General features: G+C 47.6%; 1 long non-coding RNA gene across 1 annotated transcript; it reads left to right on the top strand.

Moving 5' to 3' along the window:
• Nucleotides 1-8,549: 8,549 nt before the first annotated feature.
• Nucleotides 8,550-18,423, top strand: LOC147841590 (uncharacterized). Its single transcript, XR_015504741.1, has 5 exons — nt 8,550-10,197; nt 10,321-10,750; nt 10,805-12,846; nt 13,645-14,131; nt 16,637-18,423. It is a non-coding gene; the product is annotated as an uncharacterized LOC147841590 (long non-coding RNA).
• The last annotated feature ends 847 nt before the right edge of the window (nt 18,424-19,270 follow it).

Raw genomic sequence — 19,270 nt, 5'->3', positions numbered from 1 at the left:
TTCACACGCGGCGCTGTGAGTCGTCAAAGTTGGGCGTAATGCTGAGTCAATGCGTTTTGGGGGGTGGTTTTGGGGCCCCTGCGGGGCCCCAAAACCACCCACCCCTTATAAAAGTCATAGCACACCATTCCCCATAAAGCCGCACGATTTGAGCCCACTTTCAAGGGTCTGGGACGAAAGCTGCGGGACTAGTTACGCGCCGAAAAAGTGTACGGAAGAAGAAGAAGAAGAAGAAGGAAGAAGAATAATAAACCACAATAGTAAGAATGGACTTTGCCTATGGCAAACCCCATTAATAAACCACAATAGTAAGAATGGACTTTGCCTATGGCAAACCCCATTAACTAGAATTGTACATTTCCTAAAGGAAATGTGAATGGGGTTTGCGTGGCAAATCGATGGGGTACAAAATGGTACTAAACTGGGCAAAATAGCACTGGAAAGGTAAGAAATGGTGGTTGCTAAGATGTTGCTAGGGTGTCCTGAGTGGTTGCTAGGTGGTTGCTAGGGTGTTCTGAGTGGTTGCTAGGCGGTTGCTAAGGTGTTGCTAGGCGGTTGCTAAGGTGTCCTGAGTGGTTGCTAGGTGGTTGCTAAGGTGTTGCTAGGTGGTTGCTAGGGTGTTCTGAGTGGTTGCTAGGTGGTTGCTAAGGTGTTCCTAGGTGGTTGCTAGGGTGTTCTGAGTGGTTGCTAGGTGGTTGCTAAGGTGTTGCTAGGTGGTTGCTAGGGTTTTCTGAGTGGTTGCTAGGCGGTTGCTAAGGTGTTGCTAGGCGGTTGCTAGGGTGTCCTGAGTGGTTGTTAGGTGGTTGCTAAGGTGTTGCTAGGTGGTTGCTAGGGTGTCCTGAGTGGTTGCTAGGCGGTTGCTAGGGTGTTCTGAGTGGTCGCTAGGTGGTTGCTAAGGTGTTGCTAGGCGGTTGCTAGGGTGTCCTGAGTGGTTGGTAGTTGGTTGCTAAGGTGTTGCTAGGTGGTTGCTAGGGTATTCTGAGTGGTTGCTAAGGCGTTGCTAGGCAGTTGCTAGGGTGTCCTGAGTGGTCGCTAGGCCCTTACTAAGGCGTAACTAGGCGGTTGCTAGGTGGTTGCTAGGTGGTTGCTAGGCGGTTGCTAGGGTAATTTGGGTGGTTGCTAGGCAGTTGCTAGGGTACCCTGGGTGGTTACTAGGCAAGCCTCACATACTTGCCTGATGAAATATTTATACTTAGTAAGCATTTCTAGCAAGTTACAGTACATGGCTAGTCAATATTAGCATGTAGCTAGTCACTGCTAGCATGTGTAGCATATAGGAAGTTCCGTTTGCTAGCATGAGTCAAACAAGCCAATCCCCAAGTCTCTACGATGTTCCGATGCTGAGATATAGCTGTTGATGAACGGTTGCTAGGGTACTCTGTTTTGTTGCTATGGGCGAGGTTGCAGAGTGAACTTGAATGTGGTTGGCTGTCCAAGTGAAATGAGCCAACCCCCAAGTCAATAGGACACTGCTAAGCAAAGATATGCATGTAGGCCAGTTATAATAGCAGTCTATGGGATCAATTTGGGGGCGTGGCTTGTGAGATTCATTATCATATTGAGATGCTCATTGGTTGTCTGAGTCAGATGAGCCATCCCCCAAGCCAATAGGACACTGCTAAGCAAAGATATGCATCCAGCCCTATTATAATAGAAGTCTAAGGGACCAATTTGGGGGCGTGGCTTGTGAGCTTTATTATCATATAGTGATGCTGATTGGTTGCCTGAGTCAAATGAGCCCACCCCCATGTCTCTATGACACTCCTATGTAATGTTATTGATGTGTGACATATATAATGGAAGTCAATGGGATGTGCAATGGGACGTCCCACCCCATGTTAAGTCAATGGGGCTCTTATTAAGGGTCTTTAAGTGGTTTGGGGGGGCGTGGCTTGTGAGCTCAAATATCATAATGAGATGCTGATTGGTTGCCTGAGTCAAATAAGCCCACCTCCAAGTCAGTATGACACTGCTATGTACTGTGATTGACATATGACATTTATAATGGGAGTCAATGTAATGAATGGGAGTCAATGGGCAATGTAAAGTCAATGGGGACCACTTTGGGACGTCCTAGCACCCCAGGGGTACAACCTATACCCCCTTTCAGGGTATGTTCTCACTTAGGCTGCAACCCCCTACAGATGTTGTGAATCCCATATTTCTACGAAATTCACAATGGACGCAGTGATTGGTTAAAGTTCGGCTCCATGTAAAGTCAATGGAGACTTTGGGACGTCCTAGCTCCCCAGGGGTACAACATTTACCGCCTTTCGGGGTGTGGTTTGAAGCCTCCTATAACCCTCTCGAGATGTTGCGAATCCCATGTCTCTACGAATTTCACTGTTGACGCTACGGCGATTTCCGGGAATAGTATCTACGAGTGTCTAGAAAATGAATGGGAGTCAATGGGCCAATGTAAGTCAATGGGAGCACTTTGGGACGTCCTAGAGCCCCAGGGGTGCAACTTATACCCCTTTGCGAGGTATGTTCTCACTTAGGCTGCAACCCCCTACAGATGCTGTGAATCCCATATTTCTATGAAATTCACACTCGGCGCTGTGATTCGTCAAAATTCGGCTCAATGTTAAGTCTATGGGAATTTTGGGGGGGTTTTTTGGCCCCTGCGGGGCCAAAAAACCCCCCACCCCTTATAAAAGTCATAGCACACCATTCCCGATAAGACCGCACGATTTGGCCCCACTTTGAAGGGTCTGGGACGAAAGCTGCGGGACTAGTTACGCGCCGAAAAGTGGTACGGAAGAAGGAAGAAGAAGAAGAATAACTAGAATTGTACATTTCCTAAAGGAAATGTGCTGTGAATCCCATATTTCTATGAAATTCACACTCGGCGCTGTGATTCGTCAAAATTCGGCTCAATGTTAAGTCTATGGGAATTTTGGGGGGGTTTTTTGGCCCCTGCGGGGGGCCTAAAGGAAATGTGAATGGGGTTTGCGTGGCAAATCGATGGGGTACAAAATGGTACTAAACTGGGCAATAGCACTGGAAAGGTAAGAAATGGTGGTTGCTAAGATGTTGCTAGGATGTCCTGAGTGGTTGCTAGGGGGTTGCTAGTGTGTTCTGAGTGGTTGCAAGGCGGTTGCTAAGGTGTTGCTAGGCGGTTGCTAAGGTGTCCTGAGTGGTTGCTAGGTGGTTGCTAAGGTGTTGCTAGGTGGTTGCCAGGGTGTTCTGAGTGGTTGCTAGGTGGTTGCTAAGGTGTTGCTAGGTGGTTGCTAGGGTGTTCTGAGTGGTTGCTAGGTGGTTGCTAAGGTGTTGCTAGGTGGTTGCTAGGGTGTTCTAAGTGGTTGCTAGGCGGTTGCTAAGGTGTTGCTAGGCGGTTGCTAAGGTGTCCTAAGTGGTTGCTAGGTGGTTGCTAAGGTGTTGCTAGGCGGTTGCTAGGGTGTCCTGAGTGGTTGCTAGGTGGTTGCTAAGGTGTTGCTAGGTGGTTGCTAGGGTGTTCTGAGTGGTTGCTAGGCGGTTGCTAGGCGGCTGCTAGGGTGTTCTGAGTGGTTGCTAGGTGGTTGCTAAGGTGTTGCTAGGCGGTTGCTAAGGTATTCTGAGTGGTTGCTAAGGCGTTGCTAGGCGGTTGCTAGGGTGTCCTGAGTGGTCGCTAGGCCCTTACTAAGGCGTTACTAGGCGGTTGCTAGGTGGTTGCTAGGCGGTTGCTAGGGTAATTTGGGTGGTTGCTAGGCAGTTGCTAGGGTAACCTGGGTGGTTACTAGGCAATCCTCACATACATGCCTGATGAAATATTTATAGTTAGTGAGCATTTCTAGCAAGTTACAGTACTTGGCTAGTCAATATTAGCATGTAGCTAGTCACTGCTAGCATGTGTAGCATATAGGAAATTCCGTTTGCTAGCATGAGTCAAACGAGCCAATCCCCAAGTCTCTACGATGTTCCGATGCCGAGATATAGCTGTTGATGAATGGTTGCTAGGGTACTCTGTTTTGTTGCTATGGGCGAGGTTACAGAGTGAACTTGAATGTGGTTGGCTGTCCAAGTCAAATGAGCCAACCCCCAAGTCAATAGGACACTGCTAAGCAAAGATATGCATGTAGAGCAGTTATAATGGCAGTCTATGGGACCAGTTTGGGGGCGTGGCTTGTGAGATTCATTATCATATTGAGATGCTGATTGGTTGTCTGAGTCAGATGAGCCATCCCCCAAGCCAATAGGACACTGCTAAGCAAAGATATGCATGTAGGCCAGTTATAATAGCAGTCTATGGGACCAGTTTGGGGGCGTGGCTTGTGAGCTTCATTATCATACTGAGATGCTGATTGGTTGTCTGAGTCAAATGAGCCCACCCCCGTGTCTCTATGACACTCCTATGTAATGTTATAGATGTGTGACCTTTATAATGGAAGTCAATGGGATCTGCAATGGGACATCCCACCCCATGTTAAGTCAATGGGGCACTTATTAGGGGTCTTTAAGTGGTTTGGGGGGGCGTGGCTTGTGAGCTTTAAAATCATAATGAGATGCTGATTGGTTGCCTGAGTCAAATAAGCCCACCCCCAAGTCTGTATGACAGTGCTATGTACTGTGATTGACATATGACATTTATAATGGGAGTCAATGTAATGAATGGGAGTCAATGGGCAATGTAAAGTCAATGGGGACCACTTTGGGACGTCCTAGAGCCCCAGGGGTGCGACCTATACCCCCTTTCGGGGTATGTTCTTACTTAGGCTGCAACCCCCTACAGATGTTGTGAATCCCATATTTCTATGAAATTCACAATGGACGCAGTGATTGGTTAAAATTCGGCTCCATGTAAAGTCAATGGAGTATTTGGGACGTCCTAGCTCCCCAGGGGTACAACATTTACCGCGTTTCGGGGTGTGGTTTGAAGCCTCTTATAACCCTCTCGAGATGTCGCGAATCCCATGTCTCTACGAATTTCCGTGTTGGCGCTACGGCGATTTCCGGGAATAGTATCTTACGAGTGTCTAGAAAATGAATGGGAGTCAATGGGCCAATGTAAGTCAATGGGGACCACTTTGGGACGTCCTAGAGCCCCAGGGGTGCAACTTATACCCCCTTGCGGGGTATGTTCTCACTTAGGCTGCAACCCCCTACAGATGCTGTGAATCCCATATTTCTATGAATTTCACACTCGGTGCTGTGATTCGTCAAATTTTGGCTCAATGTTAAGTCTATGGGATTTTGGGGGGGGTTTTTTGGCCCCTGCGGGGCCAAAAAACCCCCCACCCCTTATAAAAGTCATAGCACACCATTCCCGATAAGACCGCACGATTTGAGCCCACTTTCAAGGGTCTGGGACGAAAGCTGCGGGACTAGTTACGCGCCGAAAAATGGTACGGAAGAAGGAAGAAGAAGAAGAAGAACTAGAATTGTACATTTCCTAAAGGAAATGTGAATGGGGTTTGCGTGGCAAATCGATGGGGTACAAAACGGTAGTAAACTGGGCAATAGAACAACATGCTAATCGAGTTGCTAGCATCGTGCTAACATGATTAGCATGCAGCTAGCATGATGCTAATTGTGTTAACATCACGCTAGCAACATGCTAATCGAGTTGCTAGCATGATGCTAACATGATTAGTATGTAGCTAGCATGATGCTAATCGTGTTAGCATCATGCTAGCAACATGCTAATCGACTTGCTAGCATCATGCTAATATGATTAGCATGTAGCTAGCATGATGCTAATCATATTAGCATCATGCTTACAACATGCTAATCGAGTTGCTAGCATCATGCTAACATAATTAGCATGTAGCTAGCATGATGCTAATCGTGTTAGCATGATGCTAGCAACATGCTAATCGACTTGCTAGCATCATGCTAATATGATTAGCATGTAGCTAGCATGATGCTAATCGTGTTAGCATCATGCTAACAACATGCTAATCGAGTTGCTAGCATCATGCTAACATGATTAGCATGTAGCTAGCGTTATGCTAATCGTGTTAGCATGATGCTAGCAACATGCTAATCGAGTTGCTAGCATCATGCTAGCAACAGTGCTAGGGTGCCCTGAGTGGTTGCTAGGTGGTTGCTAAGGCGTTGCTAGGTGGTTGCTAGGGTATTCTAAGGGGTTGCTAAGGCGTTGCTAGGCGGTTGCTAGGGTGTCCTGAGTGGTCGCTAGGCCTTTACTAAGGCGTTACTAGACGGTTGCTAGGTGGTTGCTAGGCGGTTGCTAGGGTAATTTGGGTGGTTGCTAGGCAGTTGCTAGGGTACCCTGGGTGGTTACTAGGCAAGCCTTACATACTTGCCTGATGAAATATTTATACTTAGTAAGCATTTCTAGCAAGTTACAGTACATGGCTAGTCAATATTAGCATGTAGCTAGTCACTGCTAGCATGTGTAGCATATAGGAAGTTCCGTTTGCTAGCATGAGTCAAACAAGGCAATCCCCAAGTCTCTACGATGTTCCGATGCTGAGATATAGCTGTTGATGAACGGTTGCTAGGGTACTCTGTTTTGTTGCTATGGGCGAGGTTGCAGAGTGAACTTGAATGTGGTTGGCTGTCCAAGTCAAATGAGCCAAACCCCAAGTCAATAGGACACTGCTAAGCAAAGATATGCATGTAGGCCAGTTATAATGGCAGTCTATGGGACCAGTTTGGGGGCGTGGCTTGTGAGCTTCATTACCATATTGAGATGCTCATTGGTTGTCTGGGTCCAATGAGCCAACCCCTAAGCCTATATGACACTGCAATGCAAAGATATGCATCTAGCCCAATTATAATAGAAGTCTATGGGATCAATTTGGGGGCGTGGCTTGTGAGCTTCATTATCATATAGTGATGCTGATTGGTTGCCTGAGTCAAATGAGCCCACCCCCATGTCTCTATGACACTCCTATGTAATGTTATAGATGTGTGACCTTTATAATGGAAGTCAATGGGATGTGCAATGTGACATCCCACCCCATGTTAAGTCAATGGGGCAGTTATTAAGGGTCTTTAAATGGTTTGGGGGGGCGTGGCTTGTGAGCTTCAAAATCATATTGAGATGCTGATTGGTTGCCTCAGTCAAGTAAGGCAACCCCCAAGTCTGTATGACACTGCTATGTAATGTGATTGACATGTGAGTCAAGAAATGAATGGGAGTCAATGGCCCATGTAAAGTCAATGGGGACCCCTTTGGGACGTCCTAGCACCTCAGGGGTACAACTTATACCCCTTTTTGGGGTATGTTCTCATACAGGCTGCAACCCCCTACAGATGTTGCGAATCCCATATTTCTACGAATTTCACACTTGGCGCTATAACGCTTTAAAGGTCGTCCCATTTCGCGGGGGCGTTAGTGCTGTTCTAGAAAAATGAATGGGAGTCAATGGGGCCAATGTAAGTCAATGGGAGCACTTTGGGACGTCCTAGAGCCCCAGGGGTGCAACTTATACCCCCTTGCGGGGTATGTTCTCACTTAGGCTGCAACCCCCTACAGATGCTGTGAATCCCATATTTCTATGAATTTCACACTTGGCGCTATAATCTGTCAAAGTTGGGCGTAATGTTAAGTCAATGCGTTTTGGGGGGTGGTTTTGGGGCCCCGCACCCCTTACAAAAGTCATAGCACACCATTCCCGATAAAGCCGCACGATTTGAGCCCACTTTCAAGGGTCTGGGACGAAAGCTGCGGGACTAGTTACGCGCCGAAAAAGTGTACGGAAGAAGAAGAAGAAGAAGGAAGAAGAAGAATAATAAACCACAATAGTAAGAATGGACTTTGCCTATGGCAAACCCCATTAACTAGAATTGTACATTTCCTAAAGGAAATGTGAATGGGGTTTGCGTGGCAAATCGATGGGGTACAAAATGGTACTAAACTGGGCAAAATAGCACTGGAAAGGTAAGAAATGGTGGTTGCTAAGATGTTGCTAGGGTGTCCTGAGTGGTTGCTAGGTGGTTGCTAGGGTGTTCTGAGTGGTTGCTAGGCGGTTGCTAAGGTGTTGCTAGGCGGTTGCTAAGGTGTCCTGAGTGGTTGCTAGGTGGTTGCTAAGGTGTTGCTAGGTGGTTGCTAGGGTGTTCTGAGTGGTTGCTAGGTGGTTGCTAAGGTGTTCCTAGGTGGTTGCTAGGGTGTTCTGAGTGGTTGCTAGGTGGTTGCTAAGGTGTTGCTAGGTGGTTGCTAGGGTTTTCTGAGTGGTTGCTAGGCGGTTGCTAAGGTGTTGCTAGGCGGTTGCTAGGGTGTCCTGAGTGGTTGTTAGGTGGTTGCTAAGGTGTTGCTAGGTGGTTGCTAGGGTGTCCTGAGTGGTTGCTAGGCGGTTGCTAGGGTGTTCTGAGTGGTCGCTAGGTGGTTGCTAAGGTGTTGCTAGGCGGTTGCTAGGGTGTCCTGAGTGGTTGGTAGTTGGTTGCTAAGGTGTTGCTAGGTGGTTGCTAGGGTATTCTGAGTGGTTGCTAAGGCGTTGCTAGGCAGTTGCTAGGGTGTCCTGAGTGGTCGCTAGGCCCTTACTAAGGCGTAACTAGGCGGTTGCTAGGTGGTTGCTAGGTGGTTGCTAGGCGGTTGCTAGGGTAATTTGGGTGGTTGCTAGGCAGTTGCTAGGGTACCCTGGGTGGTTACTAGGCAAGCCTCACATACTTGCCTGATGAAATATTTATACTTAGTAAGCATTTCTAGCAAGTTACAGTACATGGCTAGTCAATATTAGCATGTAGCTAGTCACTGCTAGCATGTGTAGCATATAGGAAGTTCCGTTTGCTAGCATGAGTCAAACAAGCCAATCCCCAAGTCTCTACGATGTTCCGATGCTGAGATATAGCTGTTGATGAACGGTTGCTAGGGTACTCTGTTTTGTTGCTATGGGCGAGGTTGCAGAGTGAACTTGAATGTGGTTGGCTGTCCAAGTGAAATGAGCCAACCCCCAAGTCAATAGGACACTGCTAAGCAAAGATATGCATGTAGGCCAGTTATAATAGCAGTCTATGGGATCAATTTGGGGGCGTGGCTTGTGAGATTCATTATCATATTGAGATGCTCATTGGTTGTCTGAGTCAGATGAGCCATCCCCCAAGCCAATAGGACACTGCTAAGCAAAGATATGCATCCAGCCCTATTATAATAGAAGTCTAAGGGACCAATTTGGGGGCGTGGCTTGTGAGCTTTATTATCATATAGTGATGCTGATTGGTTGCCTGAGTCAAATGAGCCCACCCCCATGTCTCTATGACACTCCTATGTAATGTTATTGATGTGTGACATATATAATGGAAGTCAATGGGATGTGCAATGGGACGTCCCACCCCATGTTAAGTCAATGGGGCTCTTATTAAGGGTCTTTAAGTGGTTTGGGGGGGCGTGGCTTGTGAGCTCAAATATCATAATGAGATGCTGATTGGTTGCCTGAGTCAAATAAGCCCACCTCCAAGTCAGTATGACACTGCTATGTACTGTGATTGACATATGACATTTATAATGGGAGTCAATGTAATGAATGGGAGTCAATGGGCAATGTAAAGTCAATGGGGACCACTTTGGGACGTCCTAGCACCCCAGGGGTACAACCTATACCCCCTTTCAGGGTATGTTCTCACTTAGGCTGCAACCCCCTACAGATGTTGTGAATCCCATATTTCTACGAAATTCACAATGGACGCAGTGATTGGTTAAAGTTCGGCTCCATGTAAAGTCAATGGAGACTTTGGGACGTCCTAGCTCCCCAGGGGTACAACATTTACCGCCTTTCGGGGTGTGGTTTGAAGCCTCCTATAACCCTCTCGAGATGTTGCGAATCCCATGTCTCTACGAATTTCACTGTTGACGCTACGGCGATTTCCGGGAATAGTATCTACGAGTGTCTAGAAAATGAATGGGAGTCAATGGGCCAATGTAAGTCAATGGGAGCACTTTGGGACGTCCTAGAGCCCCAGGGGTGCAACTTATACCCCTTTGCGAGGTATGTTCTCACTTAGGCTGCAACCCCCTACAGATGCTGTGAATCCCATATTTCTATGAAATTCACACTCGGCGCTGTGATTCGTCAAAATTCGGCTCAATGTTAAGTCTATGGGAATTTTGGGGGGGTTTTTTGGCCCCTGCGGGGCCAAAAAACCCCCCACCCCTTATAAAAGTCATAGCACACCATTCCCGATAAGACCGCACGATTTGACCCCACTTTGAAGGGTCTGGGACGAAAGCTGCGGGACTAGTTACGCGCCGAAAAGTGGTACGGAAGAAGGAAGAAGAAGAAGAATAACTAGAATTGTACATTTCCTAAAGGAAATGTGCTGTGAATCCCATATTTCTATGAAATTCACACTCGGCGCTGTGATTCGTCAAAATTCGGCTCAATGTTAAGTCTATGGGAATTTTGGGGGGGTTTTTTGGCCCCTGCGGGGGGCCTAAAGGAAATGTGAATGGGGTTTGCGTGGCAAATCGATGGGGTACAAAATGGTACTAAACTGGGCAATAGCACTGGAAAGGTAAGAAATGGTGGTTGCTAAGATGTTGCTAGGATGTCCTGAGTGGTTGCTAGGGGGTTGCTAGTGTGTTCTGAGTGGTTGCAAGGCGGTTGCTAAGGTGTTGCTAGGCGGTTGCTAAGGTGTCCTGAGTGGTTGCTAGGTGGTTGCTAAGGTGTTGCTAGGTGGTTGCCAGGGTGTTCTGAGTGGTTGCTAGGTGGTTGCTAAGGTGTTGCTAGGTGGTTGCTAGGGTGTTCTGAGTGGTTGCTAGGTGGTTGCTAAGGTGTTGCTAGGTGGTTGCTAGGGTGTTCTAAGTGGTTGCTAGGCGGTTGCTAAGGTGTTGCTAGGCGGTTGCTAAGGTGTCCTAAGTGGTTGCTAGGTGGTTGCTAAGGTGTTGCTAGGCGGTTGCTAGGGTGTCCTGAGTGGTTGCTAGGTGGTTGCTAAGGTGTTGCTAGGTGGTTGCTAGGGTGTTCTGAGTGGTTGCTAGGCGGTTGCTAGGCGGCTGCTAGGGTGTTCTGAGTGGTTGCTAGGTGGTTGCTAAGGTGTTGCTAGGCGGTTGCTAAGGTATTCTGAGTGGTTGCTAAGGCGTTGCTAGGCGGTTGCTAGGGTGTCCTGAGTGGTCGCTAGGCCCTTACTAAGGCGTTACTAGGCGGTTGCTAGGTGGTTGCTAGGCGGTTGCTAGGGTAATTTGGGTGGTTGCTAGGCAGTTGCTAGGGTAACCTGGGTGGTTACTAGGCAATCCTCACATACATGCCTGATGAAATATTTATAGTTAGTGAGCATTTCTAGCAAGTTACAGTACTTGGCTAGTCAATATTAGCATGTAGCTAGTCACTGCTAGCATGTGTAGCATATAGGAAATTCCGTTTGCTAGCATGAGTCAAACGAGCCAATCCCCAAGTCTCTACGATGTTCCGATGCCGAGATATAGCTGTTGATGAATGGTTGCTAGGGTACTCTGTTTTGTTGCTATGGGCGAGGTTACAGAGTGAACTTGAATGTGGTTGGCTGTCCAAGTCAAATGAGCCAACCCCCAAGTCAATAGGACACTGCTAAGCAAAGATATGCATGTAGAGCAGTTATAATGGCAGTCTATGGGACCAGTTTGGGGGCGTGGCTTGTGAGATTCATTATCATATTGAGATGCTGATTGGTTGTCTGAGTCAGATGAGCCATCCCCCAAGCCAATAGGACACTGCTAAGCAAAGATATGCATGTAGGCCAGTTATAATAGCAGTCTATGGGACCAGTTTGGGGGCGTGGCTTGTGAGCTTCATTATCATACTGAGATGCTGATTGGTTGTCTGAGTCAAATGAGCCCACCCCCGTGTCTCTATGACACTCCTATGTAATGTTATAGATGTGTGACCTTTATAATGGAAGTCAATGGGATCTGCAATGGGACATCCCACCCCATGTTAAGTCAATGGGGCACTTATTAGGGGTCTTTAAGTGGTTTGGGGGGGCGTGGCTTGTGAGCTTTAAAATCATAATGAGATGCTGATTGGTTGCCTGAGTCAAATAAGCCCACCCCCAAGTCTGTATGACAGTGCTATGTACTGTGATTGACATATGACATTTATAATGGGAGTCAATGTAATGAATGGGAGTCAATGGGCAATGTAAAGTCAATGGGGACCACTTTGGGACGTCCTAGAGCCCCAGGGGTGCGACCTATACCCCCTTTCGGGGTATGTTCTTACTTAGGCTGCAACCCCCTACAGATGTTGTGAATCCCATATTTCTATGAAATTCACAATGGACGCAGTGATTGGTTAAAATTCGGCTCCATGTAAAGTCAATGGAGTATTTGGGACGTCCTAGCTCCCCAGGGGTACAACATTTACCGCGTTTCGGGGTGTGGTTTGAAGCCTCTTATAACCCTCTCGAGATGTCGCGAATCCCATGTCTCTACGAATTTCCGTGTTGGCGCTACGGCGATTTCCGGGAATAGTATCTTACGAGTGTCTAGAAAATGAATGGGAGTCAATGGGCCAATGTAAGTCAATGGGGACCACTTTGGGACGTCCTAGAGCCCCAGGGGTGCAACTTATACCCCCTTGCGGGGTATGTTCTCACTTAGGCTGCAACCCCCTACAGATGCTGTGAATCCCATATTTCTATGAATTTCACACTCGGTGCTGTGATTCGTCAAATTTTGGCTCAATGTTAAGTCTATGGGATTTTGGGGGGGGTTTTTTGGCCCCTGCGGGGCCAAAAAACCCCCCACCCCTTATAAAAGTCATAGCACACCATTCCCGATAAGACCGCACGATTTGAGCCCACTTTCAAGGGTCTGGGACGAAAGCTGCGGGACTAGTTACGCGCCGAAAAATGGTACGGAAGAAGGAAGAAGAAGAAGAAGAACTAGAATTGTACATTTCCTAAAGGAAATGTGAATGGGGTTTGCGTGGCAAATCGATGGGGTACAAAATGGTACTAAACTGGGCAATAGCACTGGAAAGGTAAGAAATGGTCAAATTCATGTGTTTATGTGGTTGCTAGGGTAATGTAAATGGTTGCTAGGGTGTGGCAACGCCTTTGTAATAGGTGAAGACAATAGAGATTTGATCAACCTGCATCAAAAGAACCCAAACCCTGTCTTTCTACGATATTCCTGTGCTAAAATATGGCTTGTTTATGTTGTTATATGGTTGTTAGGGGGCCTAAAGTGGTTGCTAGGGAGTGTCTACAAATTTGTTATGTCACTACTTAATACCGACTTGATAGGCGGAGTAAAACGAGCCCACTCCCAAGCTTCTACGACTCTCTAATCTAGATATCAATGTCAGCCATTTTGTGTCCATGTTAAGTCTATGGGGATTTTGGGGGTTACTTTCTTGCCCCTCATGGGGGCAGTGTACCCCCACCGTCTTTGAAAAATCATAGCACACCTCTCCTCAACAGGCCGGTCGATTTGACACCTCACTCATCAGTCTAGGGCAAAAAATGCGGGCGGAGTTGCGCGCCGAAGTTTTGAAAAAGTGAACAGTAATAGTAACACTAGAATTGTACATTTCCTAAAGGAAATGTGAATGGGGTTTGCGTGGCAAATCGATGGGGTACAAAATGGTACTAAACTGGGCAATAGCACTGGAAAGGTAAGAAATGGTGGTTGCTAAGATGTTGCTAGGCGGTTGCTAGGGTGTCCTGAGTGGTTGCTAGGTGGTTGCTAGGGTGTTCTGAGTGGTTGCTAAGTGGTTGCTAAGGTGTTGCTAGGCGGTTGCTAGGGTGTCCTAAGTGGTTGCTAGGTGGTTGCTAAGGTGTTGCTAGGTGGTTGCTAAGGTGTTGCTAGGCGGTTGCTAGGGTGTTCTGAGTGGTTGCTAGGCGGTTGCTAGGGTGTTCTGAGTGGTTGCTAGGTGGTTGCTAAGGTGTTGCTAGGCGGTTGCTAAGGTGTCCTAAGTGGTTGCTAGGTGGTTGCTAAGGTGTTGCTAGGCGGTTGCTAGGGTGTTCTGAGTGGTTGCTAAGTGGTTGCTAAGGTGTTGCTAGGCGGTTGCTAGGGTGTCCTAAGTGGTTGCTAGGTGGTTGCTAAGGTGTTGCTAGGTGGTTGCTAGGGTGTTCTGAGTGGTTGCTAAGTGGTTGCTAAGGTGTTGCTAGGCGGTTGCTAGGGTGTTCTGAGTAGTTGCTAGGCGGTTGCTAAGGTGTTGCTAGGTGGTTGCTAGGGTATTCTAAGTGGTTGCTAAGGCGTTGCTAGGCGGTTGCTAGGGTGTCCTAAGTGGTTGCTAGGTGGTTGCTAAGGTGTTGCTAGGCGGTTGCTAGGGTGTCCTGAGTGGTTGCTAGGTCGTTGCTAAGGCGTTGCTAGGTGGTTGCTAGGGTATTCTAAGTGGTTGCTAAGGCGTTGCTAGGCGGTTGCTAGGGTGTCCTGAGTGGTCGCTAGGCCCTTACTAAGGCGCTACTAGGCGGTTGCTAGGTGGTTGCTAGGTGGTTGCTAGGGTAATTTGAGTGGTTGCTAGGCAGTTGCTAGGGTACCCGGGGTGGTTACTAGGCAAGCCTCATATACATGCCTGATGAAATAATTATACTTAGTAAGCATTTCTAGCAAGTTACAGTACTTGGCTAGTCAATATTAGCATGTAGCTAGTCACTGCTAGCATGTGTAGCATACAGGAAGTTCCGTTTGCTAGCATGAGTCAAACGAGCCAATCCCCAAGTCTCTACGATGTTCCGATGCTGAGATATAGTTGTTGATGAATGGTTGCTAGGGTACTCTCTTTTGTTGCTATGGGCGAGGTTACAGAGTGAACTTGAATGTGGTTGGCTGTCCAAGTCAAATGAGCCAACCCCCAAGTCAATAGGACAGTGCCAAGCAAAGATATACATGTAGGCCAGTTATAATGGCAGTCTATGGGATCAATTTGGGGGCGTGGCTTGTGAGCTTCATTATTATATAGTGATGCTGATTGGTTGCCTGAGTCAAATGAGCCCACTCCCATGTCTCTATGACACTCCTATGTAATGTTATAGATGTGTGACCTTTATAATGGAAGTCAATGGGATGTGCAATGGGACGTCCCACCCCATGTTAAGTCAATGGGGCAGTTATTAAGGGTCTTTAAATGGTTTGGGGGGGGCGTGGCTTGTGAGCTTCAAAATCATATTGAGATGCTGATTGGTCAAGTAAGCCAACCCCCAAGTCTGTATGACACTGCTATGTAATGTGATTGACATAGGACACTGCTAAGCAATGTGAGTCAAGAAATGAATGGGAGTCAATGGGCCATGTAAAGTCAATGGGGACCCCTTTGGGACGTCCTAGCACCCCAGGGGTACAACTTATACCCCTTTTCGGGGTATGTTCTCATACAGGCTGCAAGCCCCTACAGATGTTGCGAATACCATATTTCTACGAATTTCACACTTGGCGTTATAACGCGTTAAAGGTCGGCCCATTTCGCGGCGCGTTTAGTGCTCTTCTAGAAAAATGAATGGGAGTCAATGGGCCAATGTAAGTCAATGGGAGCACTTTGGGACGTCCTAGAGCCCCAGGGGTGCAACTTATACCCCCTTGCGGGGTATGTTCTCACTTAGGCTGCAACCCCCTACAGATGCTGTGAATCCCATATTTCTATGAATTTCACACTTGGCGCTATAATCTGTCAAAGTTGGGCGTAATGTTGAGTCAATGCGTTTTGGGGGGTGGTTTTGGGGCCCCTGCGGGGCCCCAAAACCACCCACCCCTTACAAAAGTCATAGCACACCATTCCCGATAAAGCCGCACGATTTGAGCCCACTTTCAAGGGTCTGGGACGAAAGCTGCGGGACTAGTTACGCGCCGAAAAAGTGTACGGAAGAAGAAGAAGAAGAAGAAGAAGACAGAATAATAAACCACAATAGTAAGAATGGACTTTGCCTATGGCAAACCCCATTAACTAGAATTGTACATTTCCTAAAGGAAATGTGAATGGGGTTTGCGTGGCAAATCGATGGGGTACAAAATGGTACTAAACTGGGCAATAGCACTGGAAAGGTAAGAAATGGTGGTTGCTAAGATGTTGCTAGGCGGTTGCTAGGGTGTCCTGAGTGGTTGCTAGGTGGTTGCTAGGGTGTTCTGAGTGGTTGCTAAGTGGTTGCTAAGGTGTTGCTAGGCGGTTGCTAGGGTGTTCTGAGTGGTTGCTAGGTGGTTGCTAAGGTGTTGCTAGGCGGTTGCTAAGGTGTCCTAAGTGGTTGCTAGGTGGTTGCTAAGGTGTTGCTAGGCGGTTGCCAAGGTGCCCTAAATGGTTGCTAGGTGGTTGCTAAGGTGTCCTAAGTGGTTGCTAAGGTGTTGCTAGGTGGTTGCTAAGTTGTCCTGAGTGGTTGCTAGGTGGTTGCTAAGGTGTTGCTAGGCGGTTGCTAGGGTGTTCTGAGTGGTTGCTAGGTGGTTGCTAAGGTGTTGCTAGGCGGTTGCTAGGTGGTTGCTAAGGTGTTGCTAGGTGGTTTTTAGGGTATTCTGAATGGTTGATAAGGTGTTGCTAGGCAGTTGCTAGGGTGTTCTAAGTGGTTGCTAGGTGGTTGCTAAGGTGTTGCTAGGCGGTTGCTAGGGTGTTCTAAGTGGTTGCTAGGTGGTTGCTATGGTGTTGTTCGGCGGTTGCTAGGGTGTCCTGAGTGGTTGCTAAGTGGTTGCTAAGGTGTTGCTAGGTGGTTGCTAGGGTGTTTTGAGTGGTTGCTAGGTGGTTGCTAGGCAGTTGCTAGGGTGTTCTGAGTGGTTGCTAAGGTGTTGCTAGGCGGTTGCTAGGGTGTCCTAAGTGGTTGCTAGATGGTTGCTAAGGTGTTGCTAGGTGGTTGCTAGGGTATTCTAAGTGGTTGCTAAGGCGTTGCTAGGCGGTTGCTAGGGTGTCCTGAGTGGTCACTAGGCCCTTACTAAGGCGTTACTAGGCGGTTGCTAGGTGGTTGCTAGGCGGTTGCTAGGGTAATTTGGGTGGTTGCTATGCAGTTGCTAGGGTACCCTGGGTGGTTACTAGGCAAGCCTCACATACATGCCTGATGAAATATTTATACTTAGTAAGCATTTCTAGCAAGTTACAGTACATGGCTAGTCAATATTAGCATGTAGCTAGTCACTGCTAGCATGTGTAGCATATAGGAAGTTCCGTTTGCTAGCATGAGTCCAACAAGCCAATCCCCAAGTCTCTACGATGTTCCGATGCTGAGATATAGCTGTTGATGAACGGTTGCTAGGGTACTCTGTTTTGTTGCTATGGGCGAGGTTGCAGAGTGAACTTGAATGTGGTTGGCTGTCCAAGTCAAATGAGCCAACCCCCAAGTCAATTGGACACTGCTAAGCAAAGATATGCATATAGGCCAGTTATAATGGCAGTCTATGGGACCAGTTTGGGGGCGTGGCTTGTGAACTTCATTATCATATTGAGATGCTCATTGGTTGTCTGAGTCAGATGAGCCATCCCCCAAGTCAATAGGACACTGCTAAGCAAAGATATGCATGTAGGGCAGTTATAATGGCAGTCTATGGGACCAGTTTGGGGGCGTGGCTTGTGAGCTTCATTATCATATTGAGATGCTCATTGGTTGTCTGAGTCAGATGAGCCATCCCCCAAGTCAATAGGACACTCCTATGTAATGTTATTGATGTGTGACATTTATAATGGAAGTCAATGGGATGTGCAATGGGACATCCCACCCCATGTTAAGTCAATGGGGCACTTATTAAGGGTCTTTAAGTGGTTTGGGGGGGCGTGGCTTGTGAGCTCAAATATCATAATGAGATGCTGATTGGTTGCCTTAGTCAAATAAGCCAACCCCCAAGTCAGTATGACACTGCTATGTACTTTGATTGACATATGACATTTATAATGGGAGTCAATGTAATGAATGGGAGTCAATGGGCAATGTAAAGTCAATGGGGACCCTTTTGGGACGTCCTAGCACCCCAGGGGTACAACCTATACCCCCTTTCAGGGTATGTTCTCACTTAGGCTGCAACCCCCTACAGATGTTGTGAATCCCATATTTCTATGAAATTCACACTCTGCGCTGTGATTCGTCAAAGTTCGGCTCCATGTAAAGTCAATGGAGACTTTGGGACGTCCTAGCTCCCCAGGGGTACAACATTTACCGCCTTTCGGGGTGTGGGTTGAAGCCTCCTATAACCCTCTCGAGATGTCGCGAATCCCATGTCTCTACGAATTTCACTGTTGGCGCTACGGCGATTTCCGGGAATAGTATCTTACGAGTGTCTAGAAAATGAATGGGAGTCAATGGGCCAATGTAAGTCAATGGGGACCACTTTGGGACGTCCTAGAGCCCCAGGGGTGCAACCTAAAACCCCTTGCGGGGTATGTTCTCACTTAGGCTGCAACCCCCTACAGATGCTGTGAATCCCATATTTCTATGAAATTCACACTCGGCGCTGTGATTCGTCAAAGTTCGGCTCAATGTTAAGTCTATGGGATTTTTGGGGGGGTTTTTTGGCCCCTGCGGGGCCAAAAAAACCCCCACCCCTTATAAAAGTCATAGCACACCATTCCCGATAAGACCGCACGATTTGAGCCCACTTTCAAGGGTCTGGGACGAAAGCTGCGGGACTAGTTACGCGCCGAAAAATAGGACGGAAGAAGGAAGAAGAAGAAGAAGAAGGAAGAAGAATAATAAACCACAATAGTAAGAATGGACTTTGCCTATGGCAAACCCCATTAACTAGAATTGTACATTTCCTAAAGGAAATGTGAATGGGGTTTGCGTGGCAAATCGATGGGGTACAAAATGGTACTAAACTGGGCAAAATAGCAGTAAATGTGGAGAAATGGTTAAATTCATGTGTTTATGTGGTTGCTAGGGTAATGTAAATGGTTGCTAGGGTGTTGCTAGGCGGTTGCTAAGGTGTCCTAAGTGGTTGCTAGGTGGTTGCTAAGGTGTTGCTAGGCGGTTGCTAGGGTGTTCTAAGTGGTTGCTAGGTGGTTGCTAAGGTGTTGCTAGGCGGTTGCTAGGGTGTCCTGAGTAGTTGCTAGGTGGATGCTAAGGTGTTTCTAGGTGGTTGCTAGGGTATTCTAAGTGGTTGCTAAGGCGTTGCTAGGCGGTTGCTAGGGTGTCCTAAGTGGTTGCTAGGTGGTTGCTAAGGTGTTGCTAGGCGGTTGCTATGGTGTCCTGAGTGGTTGCTAGGTGGTTGCTAAGGTGTTGCTAGGCGGTTGCTAAGGTGTCCTGAGTGGTTGCTAGTTGGTTGCTAAGGTGTTGCTAGGCGGTTGCTAGGGTGTTCTGAGTGGTTGCTAGGCGGTTGCTAGGGTGTTCTGAGTGGTTGCTAGGTGGTTGCTAGGCAGTTGCTAGGGTGTTCTGAGTGGTTGCTAGGTGGTTGCTAAGGTGTTGCTAGGCGGTTGCTAAGGTGTCCTGAGTGGTTGCTAGGTGGTTGCTAAGGTGTTGCTAGGTGGTTGCTAGGGTATTCTAAGTGGTTGCTAAGGCGTTGCTAGGCGGT

This window comes from Danio rerio, chromosome 12 (genome assembly GCF_052040795.2).
Source record: "Danio rerio strain M-AB ecotype USA chromosome 12, GRCz13ab, whole genome shotgun sequence".
Taxonomy (NCBI): Eukaryota; Metazoa; Chordata; class Actinopteri; order Cypriniformes; family Danionidae; genus Danio; species Danio rerio.
Note: the sequence above shows the minus strand (reverse complement) of the source record. Positions and strands in the feature narration are given on the sequence as shown.